Source organism: Leguminivora glycinivorella, chromosome 12 (assembly GCF_023078275.1).
Source record: "Leguminivora glycinivorella isolate SPB_JAAS2020 chromosome 12, LegGlyc_1.1, whole genome shotgun sequence".
NCBI lineage: Eukaryota > Metazoa > Arthropoda > Insecta > Lepidoptera > Tortricidae > Leguminivora > Leguminivora glycinivorella.
Genome location: NC_062982.1, coordinates 10,435,749 through 10,457,990, shown reverse-complemented (window position 1 = coordinate 10,457,990; position 22,242 = coordinate 10,435,749). Strand labels below are relative to the sequence as shown.

At 36.0% G+C, this 22,242-nt stretch overlaps 1 protein-coding gene across 2 annotated transcripts in view; it reads left to right on the top strand.

Moving 5' to 3' along the window:
• LOC125231715 (heparan sulfate 2-O-sulfotransferase pipe) overlaps nucleotides 1-22,242 on the top strand; it is a 215,086-nt gene that overhangs the window by 38,380 nt on the left and 154,464 nt on the right. The window lies entirely within an intron of this gene.

Here is a 22,242-nt window from a genome sequence, read left to right as displayed (position 1 = left end):
GTTGTATATTTTAATATGTAATATAGTTTATTAGTAGTGTAGTATTTTTAGTTAGGTAATTTAGTAGTTTTAAATGTTTATTTTTTAAGAATGTAACGTATTACGTTACATTATATACATAGAAAAACATCCATGACTCAGGAACTAATATTTGTGCTCATCACACAAATAAATGCCCTTACCGGGATTCGAACCCAGGACCGCGGCTCAGCAGGCAGGGTCACTACCGACTGAGCCAGACCGGTCGTCAGATAAATGTAGTTTATTAAATGTTCCTGGTTAAACGCGCCCAGACCAACCGGCCTAGTCGAAGTGACAATCTTTGACCATACGCGTGGCGATCAAAACCCAGTACAGCGCGGAAGCATGGTCGCGCGATAGACGATAAAATATCGCACTTTACAAATAGTGCGATAGGGACGGCCTGATATTTTATCGTCTATCGCGCGACCATGCTTCCCGTGCAGAAGAGCGATATGGAGAGCTAACTATGAAACGCTTACAAAGATTGAGATTTGTGACTACTTGCCTAGGGGTACCTAGGAAGTACGTAGGTACTACGTACCCAGGAAGTCTGTATAGGCGATTACGGAGCACTAGGGCGTGGGTGTGTTTTATTGGCTGATCTCTGATATTATTCAGCTTGGACGATGACATAATGTCGGCTATTGTGTACTTATTTGCTCTTTACTTAACCCTAACGACCTGTGAGATATTTATAGGTGCGAAACTGCAAGGAGTGTAAATATTGCAGGTTGATTTGCAGCGGTTGCAAAATTCCGACCATTACGAGCAGAAAGTTTTGCTTTCTTTATTGCATGATCTACGTAAAACTCGATAAAATAATGTACCATATATACCTGTATATACTTACATGTGTACTGACTGTTTTTTGGTTAGATTTTTTTTTCAATAAAATATCACAAGAGTATTTTTATGATACCTAGGTAGGTAATTTAATGTAATAGAATCATTTTTCAATTTAACAAGATACCAGTCGCAATTCGTTTATGATACGTAATTTACGTAATTATATCAAATCTAATATTTTTTCTTTGTAAAAAGCAGTAGGTTATGGCACACGTTTTATCTATTATCTAAAAATATATAATTAATTAATTTATCTCTGAAATCCTTGTATGGCCGTTGCTCACGTGATTAATTCCATACTTACGTAACCAAAAATTCCACCACACAGGGGACGTTTTTTGTTTCAATGTCTCTTCACTGTATGGTCAGTAGTCATTTTGATTCGCGTTACTGATAATCGTTTTTATGCTTCTTGGCCGGACAAACATTAACATGACATGTCACAACAAGTGTAACAAAAAATCGCATACGAATTAGCCACAGTAAATGATGGAACAGGCCAACTCAAACTTGCACTTACAGACAAAACGATATTTAAATGATGTAATTTGTTCTCTCCTCAGCGTTTTACTCGAGACATCTTTATTTTTATGTCAGCGACCGATTGCATTTACTAATAAGATCCGGTAGATCGTGAAATGGCATATCGTTGAACGAGGTATTAATTTTCTCTCTCCCTGAATCGATGAAGCCCCGCGATATCAAGGTTGATCGGCCCGTTGTTGGTACCAACTTATCCTTCCTATGTGTGGTTTTAATCTTCATAACAATACAGTGTATTGGAACTGTATTATGTGCAAATAATAAGGTAACAAAATGACATCATTTAGTGATGTCCGAAATGGCTTCTCTGTATTTTTTGTCTGTTAATAGTTAGTGTGTTAGTGTGGTTAGTTAGTGTGGTAGTTGTGTTAGTGGACAGGGCGGTCTGTCAATCAGAAATTGCTTACTTTACTGATTAATCTGATTATCTTGAGTGTCAAATGATAACCGAACGCTTTTGAAAATTCTAAAATATAACAATCTTTATTTACATGAACATATTTACATAATTATATAAGGAACTAAGACTAAACTTAAAAGCTAGCTAATGTCTAAAATAGGCTCTTGAGTCATTTTACCAAGGATACTGGCGACATTTCCTCGCTGTATTGCAATGCTAATAGTGCTAATACGTTGTGCGAGGAAGTCGCCAGCTCTTCGGTCACCAGTAACCTCAACAATAAAATATTAGTTTTAAAAGTTCTAAAATGTCCTCTATGTATAGATGCTTTATGATGTGCGCCAATGATTATAACAAAATGATCGTCATCGTATAGCTCTCCTCGGAATTAGCCGCTTTGTATTTTTTGTCTGTTCATAGTTTCATGGACAGGGCGGTCCGTCAATTAGTGTTTGCTAAGTTTAGAAACTTATTATCTTGAGTGACTAATAATGATGACCGAAGTCTTTTGAAAATTCTGAAATATTTGTTGTGACATTAGAGAAGACATTTGAAGACCTCGAGACATAAGGTCGTGATTACTTAAACAATTTACGCAGTTTTAGAAAGTAGGTAATCTGTTTGATCTGCATGATGTCAAACAATTATCGTTGGAATTTCGATTTATGCGAATCTTATGTATAATTAGATGTAGTATGGGGAGGACAACTGTTACTTTCATTTCAGCTCTTGTGCAGAAACAGCCTGTTTAAGCAAACTGCGATCGCAGCTCGATCGGGTTGCATTGGGGCACAGATCACATTCTCACTCACACTAGATAGCCCATGTAAAAATATCCCGCTGCTCCGCAAGGCGAAGCCTATTATGAAAAGGGGAATAATGCATTTAAAGCAGTAGAAAATCATGACCTTAAAGGCATTTTTTGACTTAGTTTCTAAAAAACTATTTAACTATATTTAGAACTTTAAACCTTAAAGCTAAGATAAGTTGCGTTATTATCAACTTTATGCCACCATCTACATTGGCATGAAACATACCATATACTGAAAAAGACAGAAATATAGATATACCTATTACCTACACTACTTAATCTTCAACCAGTACCGTAGTATCTGTTACGTGTAAACTTTTTGAAAATTATTTATAGGATTATATATATGAACTTTTGGTAAGGTATAGCGGAGCAAATCTCGACTGGGGGGTAATTGTAACTGATCCATTTTTTCCATTATTACACTATGATGATGAGTTCTACAACATGTATCCACTGAACACGCCTACCATATATAACCGGTGGACACAATCATTGTAAAACATGGACAAAATGGACCAGTTACATTTCCCCCCCAGTCGAGATTTGCGCCGTACCTTAACCAACTGGCTAGTCTAGTCATCATGTAACATACCCGTTATCGTCAAGTCAGCCATGATGACGTCACACACCTGTCATCTTTGAAGCTAACTTGCGAAGTCTATGGATTGGTCTCTGGTTGCGTAGAGAAACCACTCTCCACCATTAAGGACGCGCTACGCTTATACCAGTCGTAGTCTGATATCGGAAAGCCCATCGTGTGGAAAGTGCACTCGCAACCTGCTAGTGCGGCTGCACCCAACTTTCCAATCAAGCCGGCTTTGGCCTAAGCTGGATGCATTTGTCAAAGCTTTCTATGCATAGAATGACACGACCTATTTTACTGCAAAATATTGCGGACATATTTTACTGGGACTAATTTACAATTGAAAGGAATGCATGACAATTCAATTCAATGGAACGTAGTTCAATGGTGTCTGATAATTTGTCATGCGTTTTAATAGTTCTAGTTTCGTAGGTCTAGTTTTAAAAGCTTCTATATGTAAATAAAATCTAATGTTTTCAGGTGCGGACATATTTTACAGGATCTAATTTAATGGGTTTAGGCCAGCTGATGGCATGGTGTAGTTTTAATAGTTGCTATGCTAACTATAAAAAAATCAATGATTACATGTAGGTAAGTAAACAATTTTCAAATTTCATAGACGCAATCAATGTTGTGTACTGACAAAATTGATTTGCCAGAATATTTAGCAGGCAGAATGAACAAATTTCACTTTTGTAGGTAAGTATAAAGTATAAATCAAACCCGGAAACACATACGTACTCGTAAAAATATATGACCGATAGGCGATCATAACAACAGCAAGGTTTATAGGAACCAAAGATAGTACCCAAGATAGGCAAGATACATGTCGAACCAATTTCTTAAGGATAGCCCGTAATATGAGGAGCTAAGCTCCACTATCATGGCCTCATGGGACCAGTAGCCGATCATGGGGTCCATAATGCTTATAAAATTGCTGTACTTATCTGCATACATTGTAGTACAAGCACGCACTTGAATTAGATACCTTTACATAAAAATGTTATACACTCATAAATAGGGACGAATAGGGTACAAGGCCCAAGGCCCGTACTTGAACACACCTATTCAGCTTTACCGCAATGAGGATACGAGCATCTATTTAAAGTATGTAATTTGTCTATTATAATGACAGTTTATAGCCTTGTTTAGTGTCTAATAAGATGCCATTTGGTTTATCACTTCCGTTTATAAGTGGACTCCATGAGCCTTTATGATAGACGACATTTACTTGCCGTAAATATTGTGTTTAGAATTTTACTACGTCCTAACTCCTATTATCTTAGATTAAACAGGCGGTCTGTAAAAATATCTTGACAATATGGAAACTATAAGAATACCTATAATAAAGTCAAGTTTACAAATGTCTTCAAATATTTGTCCGTAAATGTCATTACACTCATTTTGGTCTTAAGCCGTTAGGTACTCTGATTTCCTGACCGCGACAATAATATGCGTGTGTGGTCACATATCTTCATTTCTGGCTGTCAATTTAATTTCAGTTTCGGATGGTTTCGGCTAATTCCGTGCTTCATATTTATTTGTTCTTATAATTTGGACACTAGCGAGTAGAATGAATAAAATGCTCCTTAAGGCACTGGTCCCACTGCGAGCTAGTAAGCTATGAGCTATCGTCTATAAACATGAACAAAAGATAATCACTCCCGCATAAATAAAAGAGACACGGCTATGTTTATAGTTACTCGCCCAGCGGTGAGCTATCAATATCGCCGTGTCTCTTTTATTTGCACGAGAGTGCTTATCTTTTGTTCGTTTTTATAGCCGATAGCTCGGATTATGCGACATTCTTGCCAATGTCACTTTTTCCTGTTCGCAATTCTGGACAATCTGAATTCTACGCAATTAGTATTTCACCTCATTCGCTATTGTGCACAGTTATTACTTGTGGACAGTGGTGATTCTTCCTGTTCGCAATTCTGCACATTCTGAATTGCACGCAGTAGTTTTTGACCTCATGCGCTATTATGTGCAGTCATTATTTGTGTACAATAGCGATTCTTCCTGTTCGCAATTCTGCACAATCTAAGTTCCACACAATAGGTATTTCGCCTCATTCGCTACTGTGCACAGCCATTATTTGTGTACAGAATAGTTTCTTCCTATTCTCAATTTTACGCAATCCGAATTCGACGCAATAGGTATTTCACCTCATTTGTTATTGTGCACAGTCATTATTTGTATACAGTATAGTTTCTTCCTATTCGCAATTCTACACAATTCGAATTCCACACAATAAGTATTTCGCCTCATGTGATATTGTGCACAGTCATTATTTGTGTACAGTATACTTTCTTCCTATTCGCAATTCTACGTAATCTGAATTCAACCCAATAGTATTTCAACTCATTCGATTTTATGCACAGTCATTACTTGTGTACAATCTTGTTTTGCATAATCTCAGCTTCCTCAATCCCCGCAAATACGCACACATAGAAACGCAGAAAGTGCCTTCCGCGGCGCACTAGAGTAGGCAAAGCTCCAAATAGCATTATTAATATTAACTACCGTTATACACATTCAGCAAAAATAACATTTAGGTGTCAGATTGCGTTGTTACAGGCACTGTATTCAATTTTGACACTCAATTTCAATATAAATTAAATCTAACCAGTCACCAATGTTAAAATCGAACCTTTGCTGACTATAGGTATAGGCCAATATTTACTAAATAATTACTACTACTATTTACTAAGTATTTTTCGGGAAACGTTCGTATTTGTCATGCTATAATAATTCACATTGTGACATTTGATGAAGTAGAACTGCTGATAATAGATCATAACATATTGTGTGGAGTTTGAAGCTAGCCTAATTACTATTTCTGAGTTACGTGAAGAAATAAAATGTTTGCGAATTGCCCCAACTCAGACAGCGGCTTCAAATTTCAAGTCTGATAATCGACCTGCTGACAAGTCGGTTTGTTTGCCTGTTGCCGGCGCAGTAAAATGTGTCGCACGCGCCGATCCGCCGCCCGCGCGCCCCCCGCGCGTCCGGCCGCCACATGTCCCAACGAACTCGCGTCAGCGTGCATATGCTGACGTTGTCGGTGAGTCCGTCGCAACGAACCGGGTAAATGCACCTGTAAAGGTATCACGGGCTCCTATTGTGGAAAAGTCTGCCCGCACCAATGTGGATGAGGAGGGATTCACATTGGTGCAAAAGAAGAGCAAGGCGCGCAGGGCGCCTCGTAAGACTATGTGTGGCAATGCGGAACCAGTGAATTCAGGTCTACGGATTGCTACGCCGAGTAGGGCGCTCTACGTGTCGCGCTTGCACTACTCCGCCGGGGCTGATGAGGTGGTGGAGTACGTTCGCCAGAAGACTGGCTACACGCTGAGAGTGTTCCAGCTACAGTCGCGCCACTACGTGCACTTCAGTTCGTTTGTGTTGCGAGTGCCGCGGCCGCTGCAGGACACCATCGCGAGTGCAGACTTCTGGCCGAAGGGCGTGCTGTTTCGGCGGTTCCGGGGCAACCTGCCGAACCCTACGCCGTGTCAGACGACGCAACGGAGCCACGCTGTTACGTCGTCGCCTAAATAGAATATTGTTTTTTTTGTCTGATTTTTTCTGTTTTATGTGCTATACCTATTGTTTTTATTTTTTAGTTTCACAGTGCTTTGGTTTTACTGTTATGCTGTGTAACTTATTTGAATAATAAATAAATAAATAAATAATAAATAATAACGAAATTCCTCAGCGACGTATAGCTCATGTAAGGAGATTTCTGCGTTTCTATGTGTACGTGTTTGCGGGGATTGACGAAGCTGAGATTGTGCAGAACGAGATTGTACACAAGTAATGACTGTGCATAAAATCGAATGAGGTGAAATACTATTGAGTCGAATTCAGATTGTGTAGAATTGCGAATAGGAAGAAAGTATACTGTACACAAATAATGAATGTGCACAATAGCGCATGAGGCGAAATACCTATTGTGTGGAATTCGAATTGTGTAGAATTGCGAATAGGAAGAAACTATACTGTATACAAATAATGACTGTGCACAATAACAAATGAGGTGAAATACCTATTGCGTCGAATTCGGATTGCGTAGAATTGAGAATAGGAAGAAACTATTCTGTACACAAATAATGGCTGTGCACAGTAGCGAATGAGGCGAAATACCTATTGTGTGGAACTTAGATTGTGCAGAATTGCGAACAGGAAGAATCGCTATTGTACACAAATAATGACTGCACATAATAGCGCATGAGGTCAAAAACTACTGTGTGCAATTCAGAATGTGCAGAATTGCGAACAGGAAGAATCGCCACTGTCCACAAGTAATAACTGTGCACAATAGCGAATGAGGTGAAATACTAATTGCGTAGAATTCAGATTGTCCAGAATTGCGAACAGGAAGAAGTGACATTGGCAAGAACGTCGCATAATCCGATAGCTCATAGCTTACTAGCTCGCGGTGGGACCAGTGCCTAAGGCGCAAGGGGTTTATTATGTAGTACAGTGACATCTTGAAATAGGTCCCATAGCTCTTAATTCGCCGACATAAGAGCCATAATACATATTTTTGAGCAACTTGTGTGCATCCATATTTTTACACTGACTGTATACGTACAATCAGATGGTAAACACTTTAACACAATAACCGCTTAAAACCACGAGTATGACTATTATATTCTATTGTATTCAAGTGAGTACCGTAAACAAAGTCTTCCTATAATCTTACTGTTTGTGTTCATTATCAGATTTTTCCACGCTGCGATGTTGATTTGGCCTATAATTTGAGTCTAAGACGGGTGTGAATCTATACTACTACAGATGATCGCAATTCATTGACTATTGGAATATGAAAACTCTGCTTTAATGCATGTAAAATATAATTCAGATTATTAGTAACTATATTTATTACATAGTTTGAAGAGATAGCAAAGGATACTACCTCTTCGCGGATTTGTGATCACGCGATGCAAGATCCGACTCTCACTCAATAAAGTTTACACCTCGTGACCTGGAAGTGGGTCGAACGCGAATTAATTTTACTGACATTAACACGAATAGCGAACTCGCGGACACAATTAAATTAAAGTGTTACACTATTTTGCCTGTGTGGTGAGACGGGTTAAGAATTTCTGTTTTTTTTTACATTTTTTTTATATATACTAGTTTAATTGTGGAATCGGTGACGGGCTAGCAACCTGTTTTCTTTCTAGTCACTTATTTGCTAAGAGTCAGAAATAGGGCTTGCATTCCGGAATTCCGGAATCTCGAAATTCCGGAATTTCGGACAATTTTTCCGATATTACAGTTCCGGAATTGAAACACATAATCTCGAAAATTCCGGAATTAAAAAAATATATATTTTTAGATGAAAACGTGCAATATCAGCCTGGTTATTTTACAAAACTACCACAGAATGTATAAGAAATTCATAAGTTAGACACTGTTCGGACTCAGATGGTACATATTTTATGGCCAAAAGGGCTAGTTAGAACGAGAGCGTCTAATTTTAACCCACTAATATTCACCGTCACTTTCTGGTTTTGCGAACTTAAATTTCAGTAACAATCAAAAATAATTAGTATCGAAGCGGCAAAAACTTAAAATATTAAGTACTTCTTTTCTCATAGCACGGAATATTTTAGACAAAAAAATCTTAATTTCAGATGCAAATCGTAGTGTTTTGATATTACATTCATTCAAAAGTCGTAGTTACTTATACACTTTTCAGAAAGGCGTGTGCATATTTTACTAAACTCTATCTAACTCTATGACCGCCTACTACAAAATCAAAAGATTTGAGGAGCAAATGTATGGAAAATGGTGGATATGAAAATAATGTTTTATTTTTAACAAAAATTCAAGGTGGTACCTAGGTATAAATCAGGAACTCCGATTTTTTGCGCCTCGAAAACAAATAATGGATATCTTTTTCCCCTACTCGAGTCTGATACAGGTAATTCAATACTTAATTTTAATTACATTTATGTGAACAATACGTTATGCCACTTGTAAATTATTACTTTTACATTATTGCGATGATCGATGATCAATCGATGCATATGCATTTAAAATTCTTGTTTTTATTAGTTTAATAAAATTGATAAAACAATAATTTTGTCCCTGTCCATATTGCTGTAAATCCTCAAGTATGAAAAAAGTTCAGTAGGAAAACACTGTATTTGGGGTAGTTTTATTTGGTTTTTTATCTAAAATGTGTAGTTTTTATTACTAAATGATGTGTCAAATACTATTAAATAATACTTAATGCTAAATATGTGAGTGTGTTTAGTAAAACGTCCCACTTTGTCGGTTACCATTTAGGCGAGATTTACTTGTATCTTTATATGAATAAACTGACAAAGCAGCTTTATAGCAATCGACAAAGTGGGACGTTTTCCTTTGCACACTCACATATATTTACTTTAATGTTAACTACTATCAGAAAACTGGCATTAAAACCTCGTTTGTATCGTTTGCTGTTGTTCGAAATACCTTGCAAGACCGATTTTGACACAAAATGGCCTCTCCTGTAAAATTACTAAAATGAAAATTGCAGTGTTATATGCCTTTTAGGTACGGAGTTATTGTCTTAAACGTCGATTAATAATAAATTTCAATTTAAAATTCTATTATTTCATCAAAAACCCACCAGAAAACAAAGCCAAAAAAAATTGTTCAATTCCGGAACTAGTTCCGGAATTCCGGAATTGAAGTCCAATCTCGAAAACCAGTTCCGGAATTGAAAATCGTCCGATATTGCAAGCCCTAGTCAGAAAGCTTGAGTTATATATTGTGCAATGCTTATCCTTTTTGGTAATACAGTGTGAGTTTATACGTGAATGTTGCTTTTTTTAGTGAAGTGACTAAATACTTATAGCTTTTTATAGCGTCTGTCTCATTCATAAATTGCCGGTAATAGAGGCTATGCCGGCAATTTTCGCATTTAAGCGACGGATCGCTTCATGTAAATAATGTAAGCCTTGAGTTTGAGCTCTGGCTGAATAGGTAATTTTGCGTTTTTATGTTTATTTTCTTTAGGCTTGCGTCTGGTATGTTGATAGGATTATTAACAGCGTATAGATTGCATCGCAATCATGATAACGTCGGTCGGACTGGACTGATTATTTTCTGCATGAGCAAATAGAAAACCGTTACTTGGACGCATGTAATTATAGTGTCCTTTCAAACCATAATTAATTCTCATCTTAGTTAATTGATGGCGACAGTCGACTTTAATATTAATAAATATATACATATTGAATACTTGCTTTTGCCCTCGGCTTCGCTCGCGTTATACTCGAAAATTGCGGAATGTTCCATACAAACTTCCCCCCCCCCCCCATTTAAGGGAAATGGTGGATTAGAAAGAGACAAAAAGTAGCCTATGTCACTCTCCATCCCTTCAACTATCTCCGCGTAAAATATCACGTCAATTCGTCGCTCCGTTTTGCCGTGAAAGACGGACAAACAAACAGACACACACACTTTCCCATTTATAATATTAGTAAGTATGGATAATGGATGTGTGTTATATGTTGTAGAAAGTTGTTTTGCAATAATGGAATGAATATATCCATCTGCTATCTATTGTTATATAAATAAAATCTATATCCTGTGTCTTTCCATTATTATCAACATAGTTACGCAATAAATAAAAGCATCATTAAGGAATAATATTATTAAAATATAATATAATTGCATATTTAATGCATTCGAAATGCTGTTGACGATTTGAATACCAAATGAAAGTAAAAACTTGAACTAGATTATTAGATGTAGCTGCAAAGCTATTTTACTAAGAACTGCATTGGAACTTATAATATTTATTTAAATTGCACATGGATATTTGTGGAGCCACTTATCCAAATGAAAATCTTTATTTATGGTGAAACTACTTTTGTTTTGTTTGTATATTTGGTACATCCATTTTGCGTGCAACAATTTAACGCTTTATCGATAGCAATGTTTGTATTCTATTTGTAGGTAAGGTACAGCGAGGCAAATCTCGACTGGGGGGCAATTGTAACTGATTTATGATGTTGAGTTCTACATGTATCCACTGAACACGCCTACCGCCTACAAACATTTTAAAACATGGAAAAAATGGACCAGTTAGTTACATTTGCCCCCCAGTCGGGAATTGCCCCGCTGTACCTTATACCTATTAAAAAACGTGTAGTTTAGTTAGTATTTTATCACTCAAAGATCTCGAATTGATTGAAGCCTCAATTCTCAATATGGACATCCACATCCCTATCCCTACACATATTGCATAAGCTCCACAGTACCTAAGCTCAAGAAGGCGTTGTGGGTACAGACAACGATACATACATGCTTAAGACGATACAGGAGGGGTCAATTCTCCATACAAACGCTCTCGACTATTTCCTCCCTGGTTTTTGAAGATAGAGCAATGATTTTTTTCAACACAGACAGATTATTATTATTTTTATCTGTGTCGGACCGTTTTGATTTTTTTGATATTTTTATTCTTAAAATAAAAAAACCGGTCAAGTGCGATTCGGACTCGCTCACCGAGGGTTCCGTACAAACTTTCAATGCTTGAATCATCAAAATGAACTCTACAGATTTGACTAAATCCCTCAAGACTCAATTTCCCACATAACAAGTAATATTTTAATATACAATTTTATTGTTCGACAACGTCCAAATAAAATCAAGACTATTCGACTTCAATAGTTACGACTTACGACATGTCGCAAGGACGCTCCTGAACCGACCTCATTATATCAGGAAAAACGCGATATGTAGGAACTGAGCGTTCAACGTACAGCGACATCTATCGGCAAATTGAGTAAACTAATGTGCGTAAGCAATGGAAGATGATTTTTATGGAATAATTGATTATTGCGTGAACCGATTTTAACCATTTTGCCACTATTTGAAAGCAGGTAATTTTATTATTATTTTGTTAAAAATACAGGTACAAATAAACACCCGCAAGGGTGTTGAAATTGAAAATGTAAATCTGAAAGGTTTTTTATAAATAAAAAAAAAGTTTTCAGGATACGTGTACGATATTATTTTTCCTGTAATATTCATTATAATAGCCATGTTTGGTGTTTGCCCCCCTTTCATATTGGCCATTTTGTATAGTTAATATTAATAAATTAAAAAAATAATCCTTTAATTTTGTAGAGGTTAACAATGTTCATAACTATTCCAAATTACAAGTTGATAGCATAAGTAGTTAGTACTCGAGATATGTATTTAGAAATGTGACAGACGGACAGACGGACAGAGTCGCACCATAAGGGTTCCTTTTGTACCTTTTTGGTACGGAACCCTAAAAAGACGCTAGAGCCCATCAAAAAATTCCAAAAACGGCCTTATTGATTATGGCGCAAAAAAAGGTGTGGTACTCAAAATTGGTAACAATTAGCCAAAAAAACTAAACGGTCCGACACAGATTTTTTCATTGTTATTCAGATTCTCAAATCTCGTAACGATTGATTAAGTTTTGAAGGAGGAAACACTCAAAAGCGGAACCTCGAATTTAAAGAATTTTTCGCAATATCTTTTAACTGAGTTGTTCTGAATGAACAATTTTTTTTTCGATAAAGTTAGTTATCAACACTAGTATATTTAACTAAAATTCCCAAATTGAAAGGGGGCCCTTTCCATTTTAGCATTTTCGCTCCTGTAGCGTCTTAATTATAATACTTATAACACTAGTGTTACTAGTTGACCAAAATGCAGTCGCCCGTTCTTGATATACAGTTGGAAAATGGAATAAAAGTTGATCAACGAACGGCCGGCGGCGCGCACGCGCAAGCGCAGGCGCGCACCCCGCACGCGACGCGCGCATTCTCTATTCATTCAAACAAAACTAGATAGTCGCCGCGTTATCTGTCAGTCAATTAAATTGCTTACAATGTATGCCAAGTTGCCAACTAAATTGCGAGCAGATTTCATATAAAAAATAGAAACAAATATAAATTGGCTCGCTGTATTTGTTGAAGATGGTCCCAAATCAGGTGTTCATTAACTAGGTACTTAAGATTACAACTTAAGCTATATTAATGCTCAACCTTAGTTTATTTCTGAAATTAAACCTCGAATCATAATGACAGTGATTTGACTGCTATTTATATATATTTCTATTTTATAACATGATAATCATATGACAAGCTAAAAACTTGTTACATTGGCCACTGCTACTATGTTGGTCTCACAGAATCCGCACTGAAAAATGTACCTAGCATAAACCTAGTCTTTATTGAGGTTGTTATTTAAAATTCATAGCATTCCATGCCATACAATAGGTCGTAAAAGGAGTAGTCTGACTTCCACGCAATATAATGCGCGATGCAACCATATACTTTTTATAATGATGCCTTACTCGGCCTCCTCACTTTACCCAGGAATACTAATCCGAATATAGCTTTTGCTTCGTTTCGCCGGCGTTAGGGACCATCCACGGCATCCACAATCATAAGACGCGGCGCGCAACGGACGGACGTCTCCGCCACGCCGCCCGAATGTAATTCAAAAAACGTCTCCTCAGTACATTTTGTATAGGAAGAATGCTATAAAGAGTTCGAAACGTCGGGATGAATTTTAAATTCATTATACGCGATTTAATCCGTTTCCATAGTTTTATTTCATAAATATCTCCACTTAAAAATCACGTCAATTCGTAGCTCCGTTTTGGAAAAACGGACAAATAAACAGACACACTTTTCCATTTATGATATTAATTAAGTTTTAAGTATGGATGTTAAGCTCAGTTCTTATAGGTTTGTATAATTCACATACAATTACAGACATGCACGTTTGATTTTGACCTTTTGGAAAGTGAATAAAGGTTAAATTCAATATTATAATATACTTTACTCCGTACAAATATTGAATTAGTATTCGTGACGAATAAAACGGTTTCAGAAAATTTGGATAACGAGAACACGCGACGAGAAAAACAGTTAATGTAACGCAAACATATAATTTGATCCCTATTATTTCGTTAGCTTGTATTTTAAATAAATTTAACGAGAAAACGGTTTCGTGATAATCGTCAAAAAATTACATTCTTTTAGAGATATAGGTATTAACTTGTTTGTTTACGATTAGTACAATAACGTTCTCGACACATAATGATATAAGTTTAAAGTTTAAAGTAGGTATAGCTATAAATATTTTGACGGAATGTTAGCGAAATAAAATTTTCTATATCATGAGTGCTACGTTCCTCTGCATTATAAAAGATCTATTTTTTATGTCAAGTACTGCTTTTGCAAACTTTCTTCTACATAATGCATGTCATAAAACCCATAAACATTGGACAGTCATTGAATCAAGAATTTGAAGAGGGTTTCGTAACGCAGTTTTAAAATGTGCTTTATTTGTACCATCACGTCCATAACGCTTTCTAAGGGACATCATGCCCAGTTAAGGTCTCACAAAAAAGACGATCGACATTCGTGAAGCTCTCGAAAGTCCGTCGTTTTATCTGATCCAAACATTGAAATTATATATTACTTCGAGCTTCGCAAGGACGTGACATACCGGCAAAAATAAAAATTGTGCCTCTGTATTGCACGATTTTGAGCCAAACGTGCAAAATTAGTGCAGTCTATGCGACCAATCGCATGCGCAATTCGTACTCATCAACCAATCGCATTGTGCATTGCAGCGTTATTCCGTGAATGTTTAGTCGAAATTATATGAATTGCCCTATCCCTATCTAATACAAAATCTTCGGATCGAAATCATGCGTAACTCGAAGATTTATCATCATTGTTTCTGACGAACCCTTTGTTTCTTTGTTCTCATCTGCGTTACATTTGCATAAAACTATGAGAGAATTGACTGAGGCAATGAACATTCGTTTCAATCTCTCCCGTGAAGTAAAACAAGCGTTAACATAGTTTAACCGGCTGGTTATTTGCATTGTGCAGATAGCTTGTTTATTACGCGTGGGAATGGATTCACAATGTCAAGAATGATTTCCTCTAGGTATATGTAAGAGTTACATAAATACTAAAAATAGTTAGCTACGAATGGGTAATCCAACTTCATTTTACATTTTTCTTTTAGTTGTTGTGTTTTTCTTTGAGATCAATGTTGGTGCCTTAATTATACGAGTACTTATAAAGGCAAGAAATAGTTAGTCCACTTACCCCCAACTGACTTTGAATAATGTAGTCTAAGTGTTGAGATTAAGTACACAGATTACTTACTCGTGAACCTAGGTCACATCGCTACACGTACGAGGGAATGTATGTTACCTACATAGTTTAATATCTGCATGCGCGCTTAATGTTTAATTAGAGCGGAACTTTTGTCGTAAATGCCTTTTCTTCAATGTCCAAAATACTTAAAATAGATCTAAATATATGAGACGAAATGTTTAGCGTAAAGTGCGTTTTCACATTAAAGTCGCCGTTAATAGCAATTGCGAACAAAGTAAACAAACCAGCCAATGTAATATACGTATTCTGGCACTCTTTGATTGTTTTAGGATCATCATGTGATGCACATTGATTAAATAACACAGTGTTTAGCCAGTATTTGACGTTTTAGAAAGGAAATTAAACAGTTCGAAATTTTGACTACAGGTTTGTTTACATTGTTCGCAATTTCTATTGACGGCGACTTTATACAATACGATATCGGATGTAGGAAGGATGTCCAAGGTAGGTAGATGTCAAAGATGGCGCATCTAATGTGTAGGATATCGACCCTACATCCGATATATGATTTATCGGATAATGTGAAAACGCTCTAAGTAACCTCCCACTCAATCAGTCTTTAGATCCTACCTACTATTTGTAGTTAGATATTCAAATGTAATGTAGGTAGGTATGTGGTTATCTTGTAATTTAGCCCGTTTTTGTCTAGCTTAGCAAATCAAATGTCTATAGCAAGCGCATTTTAGACCGATAATGATGATTATGATAAAGTGTGGGAGAAAATCGGAAGTACCGGTTTGGGCTAAGCCTCCGAGGCAAATAAAAAGTTGATTTATCACGGGATGACTTAATACATGTGACTCGTAATCATTACTTTGGGGTTCTACGTACGTATTATAGCGACGTGGGTAAGTTAAAATTACATAGTAACGTCATTTCGGTTTTTGTCCCGGCTCATTCTTAGTTCGTTTTCACATTATCCGATCCTATATCGGATGTCGGAAGGATTTTAATGGAAAAAAATCCAAAATGGCGCCTGTAATGTATGGGATATCGGTCCGACATCCGACATCGTATCGGATAATGTGAAAACGCACTTGGCAATACGCATTCAATTTAGTTTGTGTATAAATTTAGTTTGTGTATAAGACGAAACCGGTGTGAATATTGTTGTTGACATTTGTCTACACTTACTATGCTGGATTTATCTGCAAATAGGCATGTATCATATAAATATTAAATAGTCTAGCTCTAGCGACGTTCTTTATTTTTGTGCTACAGCAAAATGTACCTACAATGCATAAAAAATATCTCAACATTAAGTAAATAATATTGACAGACGGAATTATCCAAGCAAAATTTTGTTAGTGATCTAAAAGCAAAGGAAATAACAATATGTAATAATATCCATTCAAATAAATAAGAAATAGTGAATATTTGTTATTTTATATACTTTTAAACCTACTCATTGATAATTATATTCCTTAGAACTTGCATTAACCACACGCGACGGGTTAGCTCTACGTCAACGTTGCACTTGTAGTTAAAACATAAGAATTACGCCCAATGATATGCAATTACTTACACAAATATTTCCTTACTCGTGGGTAATTTACTTATTACACTAATGTGTTCACTGCTCAAGTAATGGAGATGCTTCTCATGTGTTCTGACCAAGTATGAACCTGGAGCTGGTTCTGTGTTATGAGCTTGATATTTTTTATGTCGTTTTGATAAGACCTTTGCCGTATGCACCAATCTGCAATCAGAGATACCGGTGCTGCTGAAATGCAATCAGGAGACGAATTATATATTTTTTTAATACCTATAAACATCGTGGTACGGGGTCCAAGATAGGAAATCATGAAAGATTTGAAAAATTGATTGTGTAAATTGTGTTTTATATTCCGTTGTCCTTTTTATACAATGTTACAGGGAACTTATGTCACTCGACGATCTACATGTGCAGTTTGCTGATACTATATGATAAAGTAAATAACTATTCCACTTACTTATTTATTATTGCCATACTGTCGTACTGTAAGATTCCTGTAAACGGGATATGCAATCTTTTAGTATAAACCTAGACAGTTGGGAGACACGCGCTAGCATGAGACCTGAATGGCGCCGTGACTTATCCGACGGGGTGATGGAGCACGACAAAGCCTGGCTCGACAACCTTAAGCAGAAAAGGCTCCGTTCCAGAGCTCCTCCTCCTCTTGACTCGCGTTTGACCTGTGACAGATGTGGCAAAAGGTGTCGGGCTGCCATCGGACTACTAAGCCACCAAAGACGATGTACCGGCACCACACAATAAAATCACTGCAACAATCATCTGCTAAGATGTCGTGGCCAATGATGATGACTGTCGTATCAAAATAAATTAAAAAAATCATATAATTTTAGAACAGAATCGGTACCTCGGACTGTTATCTATCCTTAATTTATTATGCTGCTTCCATTCCATTACATGACGTATTAATGTGAGGTATTACGCACATTAGGGTCAATCCACTTCTTGTTGACTTTGTACCGTTGACCGAGGAGCGACTGTGACATAGTTTCTTATAAATAGCCTATAATAACAAAATACTTTCACTATAAAACCTAAAAAATAAGAATGCACTATACTTACTTACTACTTTTTAAGGAATTTATTTTAACCTTTAACTAATATTGCAAAAATAAACCTGTCAAAGAGACCATGTCATGCCAAAAATACGAGTAAGTAGTTGATTCACCGAACAATAAGTAGGTAAGCTGCTGCTTAAGATCCATTCCTTATAAAGCTATATAGAGGTAATTATAGCCTTGTTTACAACGAGTAGGTATAGTATGAAAATAAAAATTCTATACTTGCTACATATTTTCGTCTTTGGAAAGGTACAATAAAGCTATTCAATATTTTTACAACAAATGATTAATAACGAAAATATTAATAACATGGGTGTCATGGGTTCTAATTTAATATGTATATCTTTATCAGCGCAGTTTCGCTCCCATACGCTATTTATCACCATTAGAGCTATTAAGTACTCGAGCTGATTCGCGCGTGGCTAAGAAATTATTGTTGCCTGTCTGTTATTTTGATATAGTGTTTTCTAAGTTACTAAGAATGCTTATTGATTTATCTTGCTCAAGTTACAAATAGTACATCATGATAAAAATGTGAATAAGAGGAAACTCGAAAAGAATCGAAAAAACTAAGTGAGTGTTTTAAATTGAGACGAGTTACCAATTCCCTCTGTATAATAGAACGACGTTTTACATTACGGCACCTAAAGTAGGTACTTCTTTGCGAACTAGTGCGAGAAAGTAAAAGTTTTTAAGCGAATAAGTTCATATTGAGCTTATTTTACACTTATATAAAAAATGTCTGATCAGTAACAATGCGTTTAGCGGTTATTGTCTCGTCCCCCTACTTATTGTCACAAAGATCGGGGTCAAGATTGGTTTTATCAAAATTCGCCACTCGTTTACGTGAAATCGGTGTCCACGGTGATAATGAGATTTTAACTCGAGAAAAGCGGTTAAATTGCTCGTCGATTCTAACATTTACCGGGTCATCAAGAGTAAGTGTGGGTTTTATTTTTGTGACCATTTATTTTGTGCCAATTAGACTTAGGGCCAGTTGCACCAAACCACCTGTAAATGTAGGCTCTGTTCGTAAAATTTTACCGATTACGTGGGGGACTTAACGATTTGTTAATAAATTGCGTTGCACCAACCCAAAAATTACTGAACGTAACCGCTAACTGTGATGCCAGGTCGTGAATGAAATCCTACCAACATTTTTATGGTAGAATTGATTTTTCATATAGCAACCCAATCATATGAATGTCAAAATCTTTATTTAAAAAAAAACTTAGGCGCAAACTAAACTTTCTTTGCAGCTCTTATCGAAATATTTAACAATTTACACCACTTATGTACACTTGTGTTCGTGGTTATCAATGTATATTCATGACGCATGAAAAGGACGCGTCTCTACGACTTTCAAGTGGCTATTTCCAACCTAAAAGCCTTTGTAACAAGGAATGAAGGAACCAATTACCAGGCAAGTTTTCTCATGAGTATTATAATCATTATAGGTAGCTTATTACAGACCTCTTACCCAAATGCATAGCCTTTATTCCGTGAACTGGCTATAAAACAAATTAGCATACTTTTGGTGCAGTACTAGGTAAGTTCAATGTCATACACAGCACACAGCCTATGGCAAAATTTCCAATAAGATTAATGACAAAACTGTTTGTAGTAGCAGACATTTAAGTTTATTTATGTACTGTTACTTAAATTTTGTTGTGTTTGAAAAGGATTATTAAGTACTAAATATAATAATAAGTTACATGTTGCTTTCTTTTCAGAGTTTATTTACACCATTTGATATGGACTACAAGATGAAAGTTCTATAAGTGAATCTGTTCTAGAAATCAACAAATTATACTATGAAATTAACTGGAAGTCTGGGAGAAACTTGTAGAAAATAAAGTTTTATAAATTATTATCATCAGAATTTCAATTTTGTTAATAAAATATATTTTTGTTACTTTATGTGCCATTTCATACTAATATCCTGTTTACATAGGTAGGGAGAGTAAAGGCCAAATGACTATACAGTCTCACATTAATAGACCCCAACCCATTGAAAATTGTGGTTATAAAATTTGAAATTGAATGCTTATTCTAAAGACCATATTTTCACAACAATATGTTTGAGGCTGGCATCTATTGGGACCAATCCATTTATTCACATGTTAGAGAACAGCAGCGATAGTCTAAATGTGATAGTCTAAATGTGGCCGGCAGACACATTTTTTCCAGAGTATGTAAGTTTTTTATGTAATCAAGTGTTTACATAATTATATTATTGTCTGAGTAACCCACAACACAAGCATTATTATTATTAAGCTATCATGGAACTCAATCTGTGTAAAAATAAAGTCCTACCTATAATATTTCTTTCTTTCTAACTTATTTAGTGTGACAGTTTATGATAATTAGTACTTTATTCATGAACAATACAGGATTTTATCTACCTTCCTGTATAGTCATTGTTTCCCACTATACTCTTATTATAACTATCTGCTTATTCAAGTTATAATTTCCTTTTTTAGAGGTGTAGATAAATTACCCATGAAATTACTGTTGTTTTAATTTCACATAGGTATATTTCTTCTTTCCAGAATAGTAAGTAAAGTTTCTAAATTAGCATGACACAACTAGAAATTATTTTGCCTATATATACTGCTACTGAAAAGTCTGATAACGCTCTGACATGCCACCAAATTCACAAGCCCGCCCTCAATAGTATGCTGAAAAATAAGTACAGAACTATATGTATGTGCCTACTTATGAAATCTTATACTCTGGTTTATTTTAGAAATGTTCAGCTGCATCATTTATATCAAAGCAACACAAATTATGAAATACAATTTGAGGACTTTTAGTAGTAGGTAATAATACTTTAAAATTGTTAGAACATTTTGGTGTCAAGAATTTATCCCTGACCGACATGATTTAGGTTTAAGTAAAGTGAATTTCAAGCAGATACTTACTATGTAGGATAAAGTCTTTATTGCTTTCATGTTGGTTAGCTTTATGTATTTAATTAGCTGAAGTACATGCTTGATTGTCAACTTTGCCTTTGCACTACTCAAACTCAAGATTGTATCTCTCTGCCCGGAGTGTTTATGAATAATATGAATTCACGTTCATCCCACTGTTTTACTAAAAGCCTACTGCTGCTGCTAGAAACAAATAATGCTATGCTGGTAGAAACAAATAAATTCTCATTCCTATGCCACTGGCATAAGTCAACTTCGCTGTGTCACCGACATAGGAAGAGGATCATTTTGGTCTCAAACTTTGTGACGCCAGCACTGAACATGTTAAATGTAAATAATTTAAGTTGACTACTGCAAAGTTTTTGCATTATAGGTTTATGAAAAAGTTATAAAAGGAGAAATAAAACACAGGTAAGTAGGTATGAACAGAAATATTATATTAACACTTTCTTTACATTTTTTCACTGATATCTTATTATGCTGTTGCCTAAAAGTTGTGTAGATTGTCCCAACACATTTGCTTCACACTAAAATACTTCATTTCGGATGTCTCATGGACGTGTATAGTTTAAAACGAAAGTTGATTCCTGTCGCGAGATACGATTTTGAAGGTCGGATTTTATACAATGTTTGTCGTTATTTTCGCCCTGATTTCGGATGTCATAGTGGATCCACAACTTTTTCCAGGATATTTATCATTTTATTCGTGATTCCAAATATACCAAGACCCTTTTAAAGACTGTATTGTCGACAAATAGTTTTCATTATTTGCTGTCGAGTTTTGATCTCATAGGACGCACTTGTGAATTTCTTACAGCATCGATCTGATTGTATATTCAACTGAAGCTCATTCTGCACTCGATCTAAATATAAACACACATTTATCAACAAAATAAATTAAATTAAAGGTGTTTACAAACACAAATCGTCGCGCAATTAAAATAACCTTAAAAACCACTCTGGTGTGTCACTGTCACTTTTGTATGTTCAGTTACTTCCACATTTTTACTGTTTTAAACGTTTTATAAGTATTTTACATTGCTAATAGCTCAAGTTATTTTAAAATAAGCATAAACTCGTGAAATACGAGACAAATTCAAAACATTGGCCGCCATTTTGGTTCCTAGATTTACCTAATACGAGCCGTTAACCGGTGCTCTGGCACCGGTTAAATGAATCGTAACCCTTTTACTGACGGATGGCATGGTGCAACGCAAATATGGACTTAACGGTCGTCGGAGCCATCTTTAACGATGAAGGGGGCGTCAAAGTGTGCTGGTGCAACCGGCCCTTAATGCAGTTTAACGAGTTCTTAGGTTCTTACTGCAAAC